This window comes from Xiphophorus couchianus, chromosome 5 (genome assembly GCF_001444195.1).
Source record: "Xiphophorus couchianus chromosome 5, X_couchianus-1.0, whole genome shotgun sequence".
Classification (NCBI taxonomy): domain Eukaryota; kingdom Metazoa; phylum Chordata; class Actinopteri; order Cyprinodontiformes; family Poeciliidae; genus Xiphophorus; species Xiphophorus couchianus.
The window spans coordinates 23,379,676-23,396,617 of NC_040232.1; positions in this window are offsets into that span (position 1 = coordinate 23,379,676).

Here is a 16,942-nt window from a genome sequence, read left to right on the forward strand (position 1 = left end):
CCTGGATAAGTGGAAGATAATGGCTGGATGGAGAGCACGTGTTTGCTGCACATCAATCTGGGAAGTTGGGGAAGTTAAAAGGCCGTTTCTAAACTATTTGAAGTGCAACATTCTACAGCGAGGCAGATTATTCAAATGTGCTACTTGATCTTTCCAGGCTTCCACTTCCCAGCACACTCACCATGAGAATAGACTTCACACAACTGGCTGACTCAACAGCAATGTAACCCCAAGATCAGTCACAACTCTACAAGATGGCTGAATCAGAAAATAATCAAAGTGTTGCAATGGTCCAGTCAAAGTCCAGACCAGTAATTGCTTATTGCCATTGTATAATGCTGTGCATAAATACATAATTACAAAACCTGACAAAAATAAAGCAATAGCAGGAGAGAGAGTAAACAAAAAGTGCTGCTGGAGGATGTGAGAGACTGACTGAAGTCAAACAGGAAACGATTATGTCACATTACTGCTAAAAGTGGCTCAGTGAGCCGTGGGGTCATAGGGCGTACTTAATTTCTTCCCACAACTGTATAATACCAAGAACATGAAGATGAACTGATTATCTCATATAAATCCTTTCTCAGAATTTTCTATAACTTTACCTGCTGCCTGATGTCAGCGTTGTTCCTTTGAAATAAACTGCGTTCGTGAAATTGGCCACATTGTTAATGCTCAACATCTCCAAAACAGAACCTAAAATAAAAAACCGATTAGGAATGTGAATCGAATCTAGTTTCCAGTTTGAAAAATCCCTTTCATCACAGCAGCATGAAAAGCCTGACATGCTTTGCTGCTTTATACAGATTACAGGTTAATCAGATTAATGTGGACTTTGTTCATTAAGACGAGGCTACCTTGAGAAATCCTGCTGGGAAATGTTAGGATGGAAATGTTGATCATCCAAATGAAGCTGCTGTTTAAGAGACCATCAATAGAGAAGCAGTACAAATTGAACTGAATTATAAAAGCTATTATGATTCATGTTTGTTGCTATATCTGCACCTTGGATGTGATGTATGCTACCAAATACATAAACGTACATAAGCAGCAGTTTTTGAACGATAAAAAGCGCAGCATTGCTCAGTAGGACTTTCTCTGCCTGGTGAGTTAAATACAAAGTAAAAAAACAAAAACAAATCTTGCCTCTTATAACAGTTTGGGGAAAACAGTTTTTAAATTTATTATGAGACAAGTTTGTCACATTTTTGTCAGTATTTATAGAGACCAAAGTGTTTGTTCCTGGATAGAACTGAGCTTCATTCTGGCTGTCAGGCTCGTGGATTCACAGCCTGCTGTCTCTGTTTGGGCAGAAAGCAAACTTCATTTATGAATTTCTTATTTGAATATTAAACTTTGCTGATGACATTCACACAAAGAGAATTTGTCAAAGTTTCTTAATTGATAATAATAAGGCAATAGATTCCGAGATCATGGTTAACGTTCATTTGTCACGTGCGCCGTAGAAACACGTTTTCTACTACAACGAAAAACTTGCTTGCAATGTGTCTGCAAGAACGCCACTTTTTAAAAAAAGCTTTAAAAAAAAGTAGACAATGTAAAATAACGTAACAAATATAGAAAATTATCTACAAGTACAGCAAACACTGCAGATAAGAACATAAGCTATGCAAAAATAGCATAGAAACAAGTTACTGGCAGCAGCACAAATGAAAACATGTGCCAGCTCACATCGTATTAGTTGTCATGGAGTCTGATAGCAGTGGTCCTGCATGTTTTAAATGCTCTCCTGCAGGGACACTTCACAAATACTCATGACACAGATCCCAGAGGACCAGAGCTGTCCACCATCATAATGCATTTTGCATAATGTTTCTGTCTTGCCTTTGGGAATGTAGTTATCCCCAACATCCCTCAGTGGAAAATTACAATTCTAAGCAAGATCCTCCAAGACCCCCTGTTAATGACTTGATTGCCTGCAGGGACTTTGCAGACTCTTTATTTATTCATCTGCCCAATTAGCCACACTGACCTGAGGAATAAATACATTTTTTAACAACTCCATGACCTCTCTTACCCTGACCTTAATTAGGAAGCAGCAAAGAAAAACCAGGCATCACAAAGTTACAAAGCAAAAAGTATAAATACAGCAAATGTGACGCTTTATGGCAGGGGTGTCAAACTCAAATACACAGTGGGCCAAAATTTTAAACTGAACAAAGCCGCGGGCCAAGGTTGAACAAATGAATCCTTTAATATGGACCCAAACATGTTTTGATTTAACAATAAATATTGAACAAGCAAGGCTTATATAATTTAAAAGTGCAGGCGTGCATAATTGAGTTGCTAAAAATAATAATAAAACATATAAATGGCATATAAAATAAAATTTAAATAAAAATTGAATGCCTCCTTTCTGAGGTAAATGTCAAAATTAGCTTTGTACACAGGCTAATAAATTTGAAAATGAAATAACATAACAACTATGAATAAATCATTAAATAAACTATGAATAAACCATTCAGGCCTTGGAGTAACAAGAAAAGGTGCGTAGAAAACTTATTTATTGCTCATTTTGCGACACACTGATCTACTCTGATGCAGCCAAGCCAGATACCTGGCATCTTTTCTTGGATGCCAGTTCATCAATGTCGGGACTCAGGGTTTGAGCTGAGGAAACCTTCATTATCGAACAAAGATGTTCATCAGTCAGACGTCTCCTGTGAGACGTTTTGGTCATCTTCACTGAGGAGAAAAGTTGCTCACATACATACTGTATGTAAACAGATATTCTGTCTCCCACCTGTCCAGAAAGGTTCCATTTTCTGTCTTTCTTTTCGCCATTTTTTGGTAGGGTAACACAGTGACAGCTGTAGTTTGAGGTCGCAGTGTGGTTTGGGGGAGAGGCACGGGGATGCGGGGTGCGCCGGGGCTTTCAATCGAAGGAGTGCGCAAGAAGACGGATAACCACCTTTCTAATACATCCATGTCCGCTACCATAAGTGCTACTGACACAGAGGAGGCCTGTCTGCCTCTGTCCTGATTGACGCGCCAAAAAACAGCAGAGCATCATGGGATTTGTAGTATAAGCTGTGAATGCGGCGTCACAGCGTCGCCACCGTATAATACCGGCGGGCCGGCTCTAATATTAATTTCAAATTGCCTCGCGGGCCAAATTTGGCCCGCGGGCCAGAGTTTGACACCTATGCTTTATGGGGACTGAGGGAAATGTGTTTTGCAACAATGTGGAAATATCATGATTCTATTTAACGTTTACTGGCGTAGCTGTCGAAATAAAAACATTCCACATGTTCAAAATGTAAATTGTGAGTCATTGAGACTTAAAAACGGATTTTAATTGAACGCTTCATTCCATGCTTATGTCATGTCAAGAGCTAAAATACAGTAACTGTTAGCCGGTCTATAGGAATTGTATTTATCATTTGCAAAATCCAGATAAATCAAAACTAACAACATATACAAAATGAAAATGCATCAATCACCGAATTAAAATGGATTAGGATCCGGCTAAAATACAAAAGAGGGAACTTCCATCAAAATAGATTTGTATTTTAGCAAGACTGATTCAGAAAACCTGAATACTTAAGTAAAATAATCCTCTTCTAATCCTGAAATTACACACACTGAGTTCATTTGTAGTACAAAAATATGTGTCTTTTGCATTCCTTGTTCATGTGTGTGATTTTATACTTCTCTCATGTTTGAAATAAATAAAAATAAAAAATGAAATAATATAAAAAGGCTTTTTCCATATAAGATTTGACATCCAAAAGTTGAGTTATTTATCAAACTTTATGATAATCTAGTACAGATCTAAAAGCTATAGTCTAAATGCATTAAAATACAGTTATCCCTGATAATTACTAAAAATATATAAACTGTTGCATTTGAAGGAAGTCACAAAAACGCTCTAAAAATGTTCTCATGTTTTTTGGAATTTAGAAAATACAATTTTGCTAATTCTAACTAACTTAAATCAAGAAACGTTGGGGTGGTGCGGTGGAAAAGCACAACCCATGTATGGAGGCCTCAGTCCTGAATGTGGACATCACAGGTTCAAGCCCCGGACTGATGACCTGTGCTGTGTAGCTTCCTTACTGGCTTTCCTGTCTTAAACCTTAAAAAGTAGGAAAAGTTTTGTCTTATAACGTCAGACAGTGAGAAAAAAATTGCACATGACTTTTTTTATTTATTTATTTTTTTATTATATATATTTTTTTACATTAATCAACTGCTCATATATATCTGGTATCAACTCTACTATGCAAACTCTTGGTAAACAAAACAATGAAGTTCGTTTGTATTTCACAAAGAACTGGTTTTCATGTGTTCAATTTATGACATAATTCTTGCTGTACTGCCATTTTGTCATCTTCTTCAAGGTCGGACTGATTCTTTCTTCTAAACAGCCCAAGTCTTCTGTAAATTCTTTTTAGAGTTTGATTACTTAATATAGTATGATGACTGTGCGCTAAAATATGAAGGATTTCTTTGTTACTTAAAGACAGTCTGAAGTAAAGCCTAATGATATCATCCAAATCTGACACTTTCTAGCTTCTTTCACTTTAAGAAGGGAACAGTCTTTAGCAGAAGGCCTTTTTTGGACAGTTTTTTGCTTTAGCAGAAGTTGAAAACAGCAATTCCGTCTCCATAATTTTCCAGCATTGCTGCGACATCCCAGTCAATCTGCACACAAACAGATGAGAAAGGACAATTATTTACTCTGCACATCAACGTTAAAGTTACCTTTTAGATTGTACCCTTAGGTCCCTGCTTAAAACGATTTACTGTTTTGGGGAGAATTACAATAACAGCAGCAGAAAATGTTCAATCCTCTATTTTACTGAAAAAGGAAGAACTGGATTTTTTAGCATGTAAGTATAAAAACACAGATTCATAAATATACAGTCCGTTTAAGGTAAAAGGTATCATGCATCAAAACACACAAGAAAATATTGTTAACAGTTCCATTGTTATTACAAAAATTAAACATCACATTAACTTTGATTTAGTTAAACGAAGCCTACCATTTCCACACCTGTGCGATAAATGTGCTGATACATAAGATAAAATATCACAGATATGCACATTAGTTGGTGTTGGTGAAGAGATCCTACGATCAGATCTACAGCCAGCCGCAGATCGGTGCAACTCCATGCAGAAAGACCCCGGCCGGGAATCGAACCCAGGACCTTCTTGCTGCAAGGCAACAGTGCTACCAACTGCACCACTGTGCAGCCCGGCACCAAACATTTACGGGACAATTCCAGCAATCACCAGCTGTTACATCCTTTATTCATCTGCGTGATTTAACATTGTAAATCAGCTTATTGCTACAACCGCGTGAGTTAACAAACATGCTAACTACTAGCTATAACCGTTGGGCTTTAGACACCAAACTATCTCATTTGATTTACTCACCTTTTGTTCTTCCATTAGTGCAATAGAAGCTTCAGGGACTCCTCTGGCACGTAAAAAGTGACTTAAATCAGACATCTTTCTCCAAAATGTCAGCTGTCCGCCACAACTCGCCTCTGTCTGTGGTTGTGAAGCTGGTTGCTTGCTGGTGCCCATCAGTCAGAATTGTGGTTTCTGAATTTTTATTTTATTTTTATTTTTTTTCTGGGACACTGAAATTTTTTTTTCTTTTTTTTTTCGGGACACTGAAATTTTTTTTTTTTTTCTGGGACACTGAAATTTTTTTTTTCTTTTTTTTCGGGACACTGAAATTTTTTTTTTTTTTTTTTTTCGGGACACTGAATTTTTTTTTTTTTTTACATGATAATTTAGAGATTTTTTTTTTTCTGGGCTATAATTTTTTTTTTTCAATGGCCTTAATCCTCTTCCGTAGAAACTTGACTGTTAACACAAAAATCAGTTGTTTTTTTTAAAAAAGTTGTTTATTTCAAAATCGACAATGCACATCACATAATATGACATTACAGTGCAATACAGGCAAATTAACAAGCTCCTAACAAAAAAAGAGGATAATAAAAGTGAATAAAACATTGTTTTTAATCTGAGAACAGCATATCAGGTTACAAAATTAAAAAGTACAAAAGTTCACCACGTTATAAAAAATGTACAATATGTAAAAAACAATAAAAATGTGCTCTTTTAAAATAAGTCAGTTTGTAGAAGGCTTAAAGTAGGAAATGAATAAATTAAATAGATTTGCTACTTCATATCATAATAGATAGTAAATGCATTGTAGTTTCATGACATTAATGTTAAATATGAGGGATCTGAGTCCATGTCAGAGAACAACTCCCAGGTTTTGGACACGACTGTTTGCTCCTCCCATTATTCAAAAAAAAACAAAACAATTATACAATGTGTAAGTTTAAGACGTATGTTCACAGAGCTTGTTTTTTAAGTCTATACTTTTATTTGTAACTTTATACCTTTTAAACTCTGTATTATGGTTTCACAACTTGTGTCTTATTAGGAAAATAACCTCCTGATCACTGTCCAGTGATCAGGAGGTTATAGTTGATGGCACAGATTAAAAAAACAAAAAACAATTTTTTTCTCAGAGTGAACTTGATGGAACAAGAGGAGGGAAAAATAAAGCAGAGTTTAAGGCGAGGCAGACAGCGGCAGAGTGACGGAGGATAATTCCTTCAACATTCCCTGGCTGAGCGTCGTTCCTCTCGGGGAGGTTTGAGTCCTTGGCCGGCGCTGCTCCTCGTCGGCAGCGACAGACCGCCATTAACTCCTCATCCACTCATACGGCGCTCTCTTTGTTTTGCTTACAGCGCCGAGGCGCCGGCAGACAGAAGCGAACAGATTCATGTCCCTGCATGGAGGGGAAATCGCTTTTCTGGCTCACTGATGGAGGAGAGGCCTTTTCTTTGCAACAGAGGGGACATTCCGCCCCAAATCTCAAACATCCATCACCATCCCCACAACGGGGGAGAAGCGGAATTAATGGTGACCTTATGAAGGAATGAGAACTCCACACATGATGATGATGGTGTGTGTGCGTGCGTGGGTGTGTGTGTGTGTGGGTGTGTGTGTGTGTGTGTGTGTGTGTGTGTGTGTGTGTTTAGACTGGAGAGACATGTTGAAGAGTAATGAGCCTCTCTGAATGATCTCAGTGGCTCTGAGAGATACAATAACATCCAGTCTTTTGAGCAAGAAATCTTGATGTGACATTTTAGCAGAACGAAATCTCATTTATCTGTTAAAAATAGGAAGCTTTTGCTTTTTCTTTTCCTACGCTCGGATCCAAGAGCTTTGGCGACAAAAGCTTAAAATCCTCCTAGGTTTTGTGGGAATTGCTGAAGCTCACGTTTCCGGCTTTTGATATCTTGAAAACAGTTCCCGTAAGTTTCTATTGAGCGCCTCGTTCCGCCCACCGAGGTCACTACGGAGCCAATAGGATGGGAGACACCTCATCCAAAAACCGAACTGGCTTATTCAGATGTGTCCCTTTGAACACGGAGTCTGAATAGGCGTGTTTGCCAAACTGAAGCTGAACAGTTAGTCTGGCACTGCTGTTAAAATAGGTAGTGCCAGATGTTTGGATGAGTTTTATTTATTTACTTATTTTTGTCCTTGTCGCTCGTTTCTCTTCCATAACATTGAAATTGGTGTAAAGAGCCGCGAAGGTTTGGGTTTTGAATTTGGATGTAACATTGTTGCCATGGTTATCAGTTTTCTGGTCTTCAGTTTTTTTTAATTTATGCTATAATACGTTGTAACGAAGTAATTCACAAGTGTTTTATGGGAGCTCAGTAAATAATAATAATAATAACAAAAGCTGTCCTCTGTGAGGTCACTTCCAGTCGGACTCGCTTCCTTCTCTGTTTTGTGACAGATGGAAACTGAACGACCCAGTTTCACGTTGGATGGACAAATCACACACATTTAATGGACGTCAAAACTTATGTGTAAGACTAAAGAGTTAAGTACTGGAGCTCTGTAGGGACACTTGCATGAATGTGTGATTATCAAAATCAAGAAAAAAGACATGGAGATCTATTACCGCTACTGTCTTTCTGAAAGTCGCATAAGCAATTTTATATCTGCACTGGAAGATATAATGGGTAACTAACTTGCTTTGTTTTATCATTTCTTCCTCTACGTTTCACTCTATGCTGATGACTTTACTGTTAGGGAATAAAGTTTTAAAAAGTTAAAGTTTTGTCCTGAAAGATTCAACATTTACAATTAGGCCTGTCACAATAACAAATTTCATTGGACGATAAACTGTCCCAGAAGATATTGCCATAAACAATAATATTGTTGTTGTTTTGAGACCATTTTCAAGTGATATTGTTATAATGGTATAATAATGTAAGAACACATTTTCAAAGATCAATAAACTTTCAGTTCTGATGAACATTTAACACTGGAACTGGAAGACATTTTAAATATTCAAAGTAAATAAACAAAACCTCAAATAAAATGAATTATGAAGTCTCTCTAAACAAAATTATTATTCATAAAAAAAAAAAATGGTCTAGTTGAGACCAAAGCACCAGACTGAAGACTTTTATCGTCATGTTTTTGGTCAAAAGAGAGACAAACAAACAAAAAAACAATAAAATAATTTAGCATGTTTTAATTTATCGTGCCATTAATTAATTAATTGCTTATTGACAATGAAAATTTACAGCAGACCTTGATACATCTGCAGACCTTTGGCCCATAGTAAACTACAATGACCTGTAATGAGAAGAAATCCTCCCATTCCCAACCCTGTTGCCTCCACCAGGATAATGATGCATCTTCCAGCTGGTCCCTCTTTCATCCTGAGCTGTGAATCTCCCACATCCACTTTAATAAATGCTCTCAGAGACAGAGAGAGAGATAAAGAGATACAGAGAGGGAGAGAGAGAAGAAGAGAGAGAGTCATTACCTGAAGTGAGAATTAATTCTCGTCTTTAATCTACTTCGGCTAAATCACTTTCTATCTTTGTTTATCACTTGGTTTTGCTCTCTCTGTCCATCTCATTTATTTTACTTGGACAAAAGTAAAAATTCATCCTTTGCAGAAAAATCCTCCACCTGCTGCGCAGTTGGGTTTTCATCTTTGCATCCACAAAGACGTCTCCGGAAAATCATTTCTCTCGTTTTTACCCTTTTTGTTCACTCTTTCATTGGCTATTAGCATTCATTTCATCAGCAAACACATACCCAGAGTGTTGGTTCATTCATGCATGTTTGAGAAATCCTTGAATTTGCCTGAAGGTAACATAGTTACTTGATCGTGATATAAAATGGAACTATGTGCTTGGAAAACACATGATACCCCCTTTAAGAAATGCAGCACAAAAATACATTTTCGTTGCCTGATTTTTGAGCTTCCTCCCCCTGGTCCACTGGTCAACTCATGGACCGCCAGGTACCTTTCACCCACCTAACCTTCAGTGCTGTTTCTCTTTCACTGTGAATATTTTTCTAAATGGTAAATAGCAGTTAGGTTGTTTGGGGAAGACTAAAGTTGCTGGATTGACAAAATGATATTTGCAAGCACACATGAAAATATGTTGTGATTCTTTAAAATTAGTGGAAAATGTGCTTGCACAGACTCTAGAGCAGAAGCTGAGTTTTGAAAGGCCACCAGATCAGGCACAAAATACAAAACCTTAGGTTTTAAAGGTCACCTTCTCCTTCCTATCTTCTCAGTGAAATGTGAGAAAATGAGTGATTTATGCAGCCTGAAGAACTCGGACGTAAGACTTCATTTCATTGGAGTTTCAGCTCCAGCATTTGCATCTCACAGCCCACCTTAAGCAAGTTTCCAGCAGCTGAATAAAGAACAAGAGAAGAAGAAAAAATATCTTAAAACAGAGAGGGAGAGAAGTGTCAGGAAAATCTTGCAGCTGTGCCTCCAGGGTTGGCAAGCAGGTGACCTATGAACTTACTCCCTGAGGGTAAGGCTAATTAGGACAGCGAACAATAATGGCATTTCTGTAACTTTGAGTTAGCAAATGTAGCAGCGAGTACATGAGATTGATTGGCAGCACTAAGACCCTCCTCCTGGCTCTGATTGGCCGTTTTTGCTCCGGAGCAGTGCGTTTCTTCAAACACCAATTGTATCGTAGAGAGGAGCTGGAGGAGATCAATCTTTTCACACATTATCTGTCTCATACACTGTCAGGAAGTGGTGACACTTTCAACAAATATGTAGAAAGCATGTTTCTCATAAAAGTTGGACGCTGCAGCTTTAAGTATGCCTCTGAATGCAAATTGCCTCCACTGACTTCTGAATTTAGATCAAATAAAAGACACGTTGTGGATGCAGAGAGCCGTGATGAGACTTGGTTTGCTTCTTTAATCAGTTTCATTTGGAGGGCCTGCACTCTGCAGCGGCCGTGGGGCAGGATTTTAACATCAGGTGGATCCCAAAGCCAATTAACTACACCAGGCACGTTGTTTTACTGCAATTGACAAATTTGCCAATTATCACTATGCCCTGGAACTATAGAGGATAATTGTGGCACTGAGTGTTTTAGTGAGCTGATGATTCAGGAAGATAGATGGAGGAAGAGAGGGGTGATCGGGCAAGAAGAATGAGACTTCTCAGTAGCAGAAGAAACAGACTCATTGTGTGATTATGCTCCCATCATGTCTCCCAGTGTGTTTAAACAATCCCTGCATCTTCCAGGAAATCAGCTTCATCCTCCTGGCATGTAGAGAGTGTGTTGGATGTGATGACACACCCAGCTGACAGCTGGAGTCTGGTTGTGATCCAGAATTTATTTACCCCCCCCCCCTAAAGTCAAACGGCAGGAGGGGGGGGGGGGGGGGCAACGGGTTTTGAAATGTTTCGAAATCAAAACATTTTGAAACATTATCTACACGCATCACTTCACAGTTGGTGTTCTTCCACCCATAGAGCAGGTGATTGCTGCTCCAGCCGTTCACCTCCAGCTATTCCACACATTGCTGCTGTTTCCGTTTCTTTCCCATCCAGGTTTTTTAAAGCTAAGAACCTTGTTGTGTTTTCTGACGTCATCCTGCCGGACTCAGCTGAACCCGAAGCGCTCAGGAAAAAAAAAAAAAAAATCCTCTCTGACTTCTCCTAATTAAACTCTGCACCAGTGTCCTTGGCACATCCTTGAGAAAATTGATGCCACGCAGAAGAGACGACATACACTCGCACACACACACATGCTCCACGCTCCATAAATCCCCTTAACAAGCATTTGCATGCAAAAATACAACCACGTGTGTGTGTGTCTTACTGACACACACACACACGCACATTTTTACTCACTTTGATGTTGGGTAAAATTACGTGTTAGTGTGCCTGTATTCTTTACTCAAACCCTGCAGCCCTGATCTCAGGGCAGTAATCCATCCGGTCTGAGTCTGTCTGTTATTTGTGCTTGCAGCAGAGTCTGAGCTCCTCATTTCCCTCGAGCATTTTCACGTTTTGTCACAGTACAGCTGAACACCCCGCTGTATTTTATCAAGGATTTTATGTCGTAGTTCAACTGAAATGTATTCCTATTCTTTGTAAAATACCATAAAGTGAGTGGGAGTGGATGGTGAGCATCTGCGGTCAGTTTTCAAGTCGCGCCAGAAAATATCAGCTTGATTTAAGTCTGGACTTTGACTGGGTCATGTTACCAGATTTGTTTTGACCTTGTGTTGCTGTCCTTCCTCCACACTCTCAGTTTTTCTGCAGGTTTTACTTCCATCCATTATCTTCCCATCAAATCCGATGGGAATTTGATGGGAATCTTCTTCTGTTTCTGAGCTGAAGCGACACTAACCCACCATGTGACGCTTCCACTGGTTTGCTGGATAAGTCATGTAGATGTGCTATGCTTTTTATATTTTTGCATGATTGATTGAACAGTCCCTGTAATGTTATAATCTTGTTTTTATGATCTAACCCTGTATTAAACTCCTCTGTAACTTTCCCCCAGATCTTCCTGCTGTGATCCTTGGTAAAGTTTTTTTTTTTTTTTTCAGCAATAAACGCAGCCTTCACTAAATGCTGAAATTAAATGACACACAGTTATTAATTTCTTAAGGTTGCATGTAGGTTAAGGTTCTCAGAGTAAAAAGGTTCTGGAAAAAAAAACAGGCATGTGGAACTGAAGTGTTTTGCTCTCTGTGTTTAACATCCATAAATCCATGCAACCACAATACAACAAGTTTCTTCTTGGATGTTGACTAAAATTACATTTACCTTCCTTTCAGGGAATCCAAACTGACTTACATTTTTTATGAAAATCTGGGGGAGATTTCCAAATATAAAGTAAGTAATTGCTATAACCTGCAAGGCCATTTTGTTTTATCCATAATTTTATTTCATTTGTTTGTTAACGGCTTTGAGTCAGATCCAAAACCATCTGCATCTAAGGACGAGTAACTTAATGGACGGATGGCTGTTTTAAAATGAAGGTGCATTAATGTCACAATTTGTCCACAGTCACTGCAGTTAATCAATATTTTAATGCCTGCTGGGAGGTTCTGGAACAGGGCCAAACACAGTTTCACAGACAAGAATTTAAACACAAGGTGGTTTGACTGCAGTAATATTTGTTTCAATTGTAATCCAAGTTTTTATGTAAACAGCAGTCCTGATTTTATTCGTAAAGTAGTTGGCTAAAGAAAAAAAAAAACAGAATATCTTGAAACTGCGATTTTTAAGGAGTGTTAAATCATCTTTTAGTATGAAATGCATATAAAAGCATTTTCCTACACAGTGAAATGGGAAATGATACATGCAAATTAAACTGGTTGTGCTTAATTCACGCAACCAGTATAAATAAAGTTATGTTATTTTCCCTCTTCCGCTATAGCTGAATTATCTTGATAAATCTTGCGCATATGTCTGATTTATGCAAATTGTTGTCCAGGGAGAAACTCTGAACTTCCCAGTTAACAGCTAATGACAGCTCTGCAATGTTTTTAGAATTTCTAATTATCAAATTGAAGGTACTAAGCCCGGCTAAGCTGCTGAACTCTTTAGTATTCCAGTTATGTTATTGTAACACAATCCTCGCGAAACCCAGGAGGTATTTAAAAGATCAAATTTATGCTTTTCACATTTTTAAATGGATATAGACGAGCAGAATTATATGAAATGAATAGGATTATCTGATATATCCAGAATACCTAGCCACTGGATTATCAGGAAGAAAACTTGCAATGCCGTTGTCTAATTATCTGATTAATAAAGCTGGTGTAGATGAAGATTAGTGGCGGATCTTTCTAGAAGAACAAAACAAAACCTGGGGCAGCAAATGAGCTTCATATGAGCTGTAATAGTTTAAAAGTTATAGTTTGGTGGATTTAAGACGGTAAAGTGTATTAAAATCTGCATTCAAATATTTAAAGGGGCAGTATAGTGTTTTCCAGGCACATAATCCCACTTTATAGCACTATCAAGTAACAATGTTACTTTTAGTTGTTATAAAATGCTGTATATATCAAATACGACTTAGAAGAAATTGTACTTATTTCAATGCCTTGAAATTTATCCTCCGTCTCTTTAAAAACTCCTGCTCTTTCTGAAGCTCTGCCTTCAGGACGTTATCACCACACGGCTCCTCTGAACCCTTTAACAACGTTTTTACCAGCGTTTCACTGTGAAGTATCTCCTATAATGAGGTCAGCAGGTACACAGCTCCACCAGGTGTTTTGCTAATTGCTGCTGGCTAGTCTGAAGGAGCTGAGTGGAGGAGTGCAGGCGAGGGCTGCTCTGTGAGGCAGAAGCTTGAAAGCTTTAAACTTCAACTCAGAGGAGGAGCTTCGTCCTCGAAGGCGGAGTTAGGTCCATCCAGGTTGTTGCCATGGAGATTAGAGGATTTCTCAAACGTGCATTAAATAATCAAGGCAACACTCCAAGTATGTTTTTGATAAGGGAATAGTGTGATGTAAAGTTCAAAGTCACTTTTACATTATGCTGCCCCTTTAATATTATTTCTAGCTATTTTAGTTTTGGCAAGTCATAAAAAAATTATCTTTAATAATAATAAGAAAAAAACAAACTGAAGCATTGTATGATGATTTAAAAAAACAGGACAATAATCTGGAATCATCATAACAATCTTCAACCGGTCAAAAAATAAATAAATTTAAAAAACGTCTAACATGGGTTTTATTTAAATGTTTCTGCTCCTGGTCTGGAATAGATCTAGTTTTCTCTGCATTACCTGCGTTCTGTGTTGGTATGAGATTCACCTGTGATAATTGGCGACGCCGTGATCTCTGTGACGACTGTTTCTGGAGCCGCTCGCAGATGAAACACGTTGGGAAGATATCAACAAAAAAAAAAAAAAAGTGCCGGGGAGAGAAATAGACGAGGCCGCTGAAAGGATCCAATCTTCCCACTCTGTTTAAAGTGAAGGGATGGCAGCAGATGGTAATGTGCAACAACACGGAACGCCTGCTTAGTAACAGAGTTTAAATCACCAATACAGAGCAGACTGGAGATGACACCTGTGCTGCCAGCTTTAATAAGTTCCCCATTAGACACACTGTCTGCTGTGTTTGTGTAAAGTGCTTTCACACACACACACACACCCTGCACGCACACACCATTGGACAGAAAAAACCCCAGCTTAGTTTATTCCCCTTCCACCTTCTGTTAATAATGATGCTTTTCTTCCCACATTTTTAGAATTGTTTTTGTGCTGCTTTTGCTCGACTTTGTTCACACCTAATGAAAAAATAAACCACACAAACTTACGTTGAGCTTCTGTAGGACGCCTCTGTTACAGCAACAGGCACTTCGTCAAAACGTTCTTCTGCGCTTTGATAATTAACCGTGAATATCAAGCGCACCTCTGAAAGCTTTGATGAACACACGTGAGGGATTAAAGATTAAAGGAGCTGAACGGATGTTGCTCTCTCTTTTCTTTTTCTTTCCATGCGCGATGAACTTTAATTTAAGGGTGGATGATTGTGATCGTATCAGCGGAAGATGAACATTTTCCCGTCGTGTCGAGGCTTTAGCTGGAGTCTGTGATGAATTGAGTTTAGGAAGACCTGCCTTTCCCCCCCCACATCAAACACCTGAGTGAGTTTTAACACTAAAAGCGACCACATCGCCTTCAGTCTCTGTAAAAGTGTGCTTCATCACACCGCCACGTTTTACAAATAAGATGGTCAAATACATTTTCAATGTGGCTGAGCTGGCAATTGGACATTTAAATCATGTGATTGTTTGAAAAAGCAGTGGGAGGGGAGTGTTGAAAGTTGTTCACCCAAGGCACCCACAGCCTAGGACCGCCCCTGCACAGACGCACTTAGAAATTGTAAGAATATTTGGATCTAAGTGACACAGAACAAAAATCTATTCTTCTGCATTTTTCTTCTACGTGAGACTGAAAATGGACACATGTTGTTTCTCTGCTCTGATTTGGTGAAAGGTCACCACCAGTCGTCCCTCTGAACTCGTTTACAATCAATAGCTGAGTTTCCGTAGCGGTCCGGCTCTGCACCAGTGCGGTGGATTTTCTCCCAGGAGGGAAATCTTTAAAGGTTTAGGCGTAAACAAACGGAGGCAGATTTAATTGGACTCTAAGGGAAAGTCCCAATCGAGGCGAGCTCACCGGAAATGTGTGGAAAACATTCTTGGAACGCCGTCGTTTTCTCATTAGGACTGAAGAAGAGCTCAGGATGACCTTCGAAGTAAAATGAAAGACAGAAAACTGCTGTTGTTTCACTGAACTTATTAGAGATGAGAGAAAGGCCGATAAATACGGATGTTTGTTCGAGGAATCTGCAGCATTAATCAGAAGATTTTGCTTGTAGCATCAGCAGATTACATTTTGAAATCACGTGTTCTTCTTCTTGCAGCTCTGTAAAGTAGAAGTAAATCTCAAAGGGAAGTCGGTAAGTTAACCCGGGTTAAATTATGAAATGCCAAAAGAAAAAAAATATTGACTCTTTTTAGTGCTGCAAGCTACTTGCCTCTTTATCCTTTAAACTGAAATCAATGCCAGTTGGTCAGCGCTTTGTTGAATATTGAGAGCAGCTGCTGCAGAAACTCCTGGTTGGGCTGCTATGAACCAAAACACCATTCTCTTCCAGTGGAATAAGCAAATATTTTCCACTTAGCTTAAAACTGGAAATAAATTATTTTTTTTGACTCCATCTCTCATATTCAGATCTAAAAATTACAATCTTTAGACATCTTTAGTAACTTAAACTATTCAACTAATCAGTTATGTCTTCTTCTTCTTGCAGCTACTATTCAGAGCTGACTATATAAACAGACAAAGTCATATCCTATAGATGCATATAACAAGGTAGAAATCAACCGTCCTTATATTTGTTGTTAATTAGCCTCCCATTTTAAGGTTCGTGTCATACATACAGAGGACTTCATGCATTTCTTGAAAGTTTTGCAATAATAAAGTTTGCAAAGAAGACTGGAAAATACCAGAGTGGTCAGAATCCAATATTGTGGATTATCGATTATTTTGAATTTTGCAAAACAGTTTCCCACATATTCTGCTTTCTGGGTTTTATTAAAATGATTTGCGAGTTTCAACAAAGTTTTCTGCCAGTAACTCAATAGCAGAATCATTACGGATCAGTAACAAACAGATCCGTAATGATTCTGAGTCAAACTCTGGCTAACACCTGCAGCGTTCCAATCCAGCTCCAAATCCTGCAATGTAACCCTAAAGTTCACCACCCATACTGGGTTTATTTTACAGCTAGAAAAATAACAGTTCTCTATCACATCTTTAATTCTGATGTAAGGCGGAATAACTTAAACGGTGGTAGCAGAGTAATAGTTTTGCTGACGTAAAGTAAAAAAGATAAAACTGTAAAATAGCTTTTATGGACTCTAATGTAATGATGTAGCAAAAAAAAAATGTTTTAAATTAAAAAACATCCTGACAAATTTCCGCAAGTGGAATTTAATCAACGTGTCACTTCTGAGCGGTTGCTGGTGTGGCTGTCAGCGTGTTGAAGACGCTGCGTCAGTCAGTCGTCACTAAGAACTTTTCCAAGTGTCGATGTGAAGGAAGTG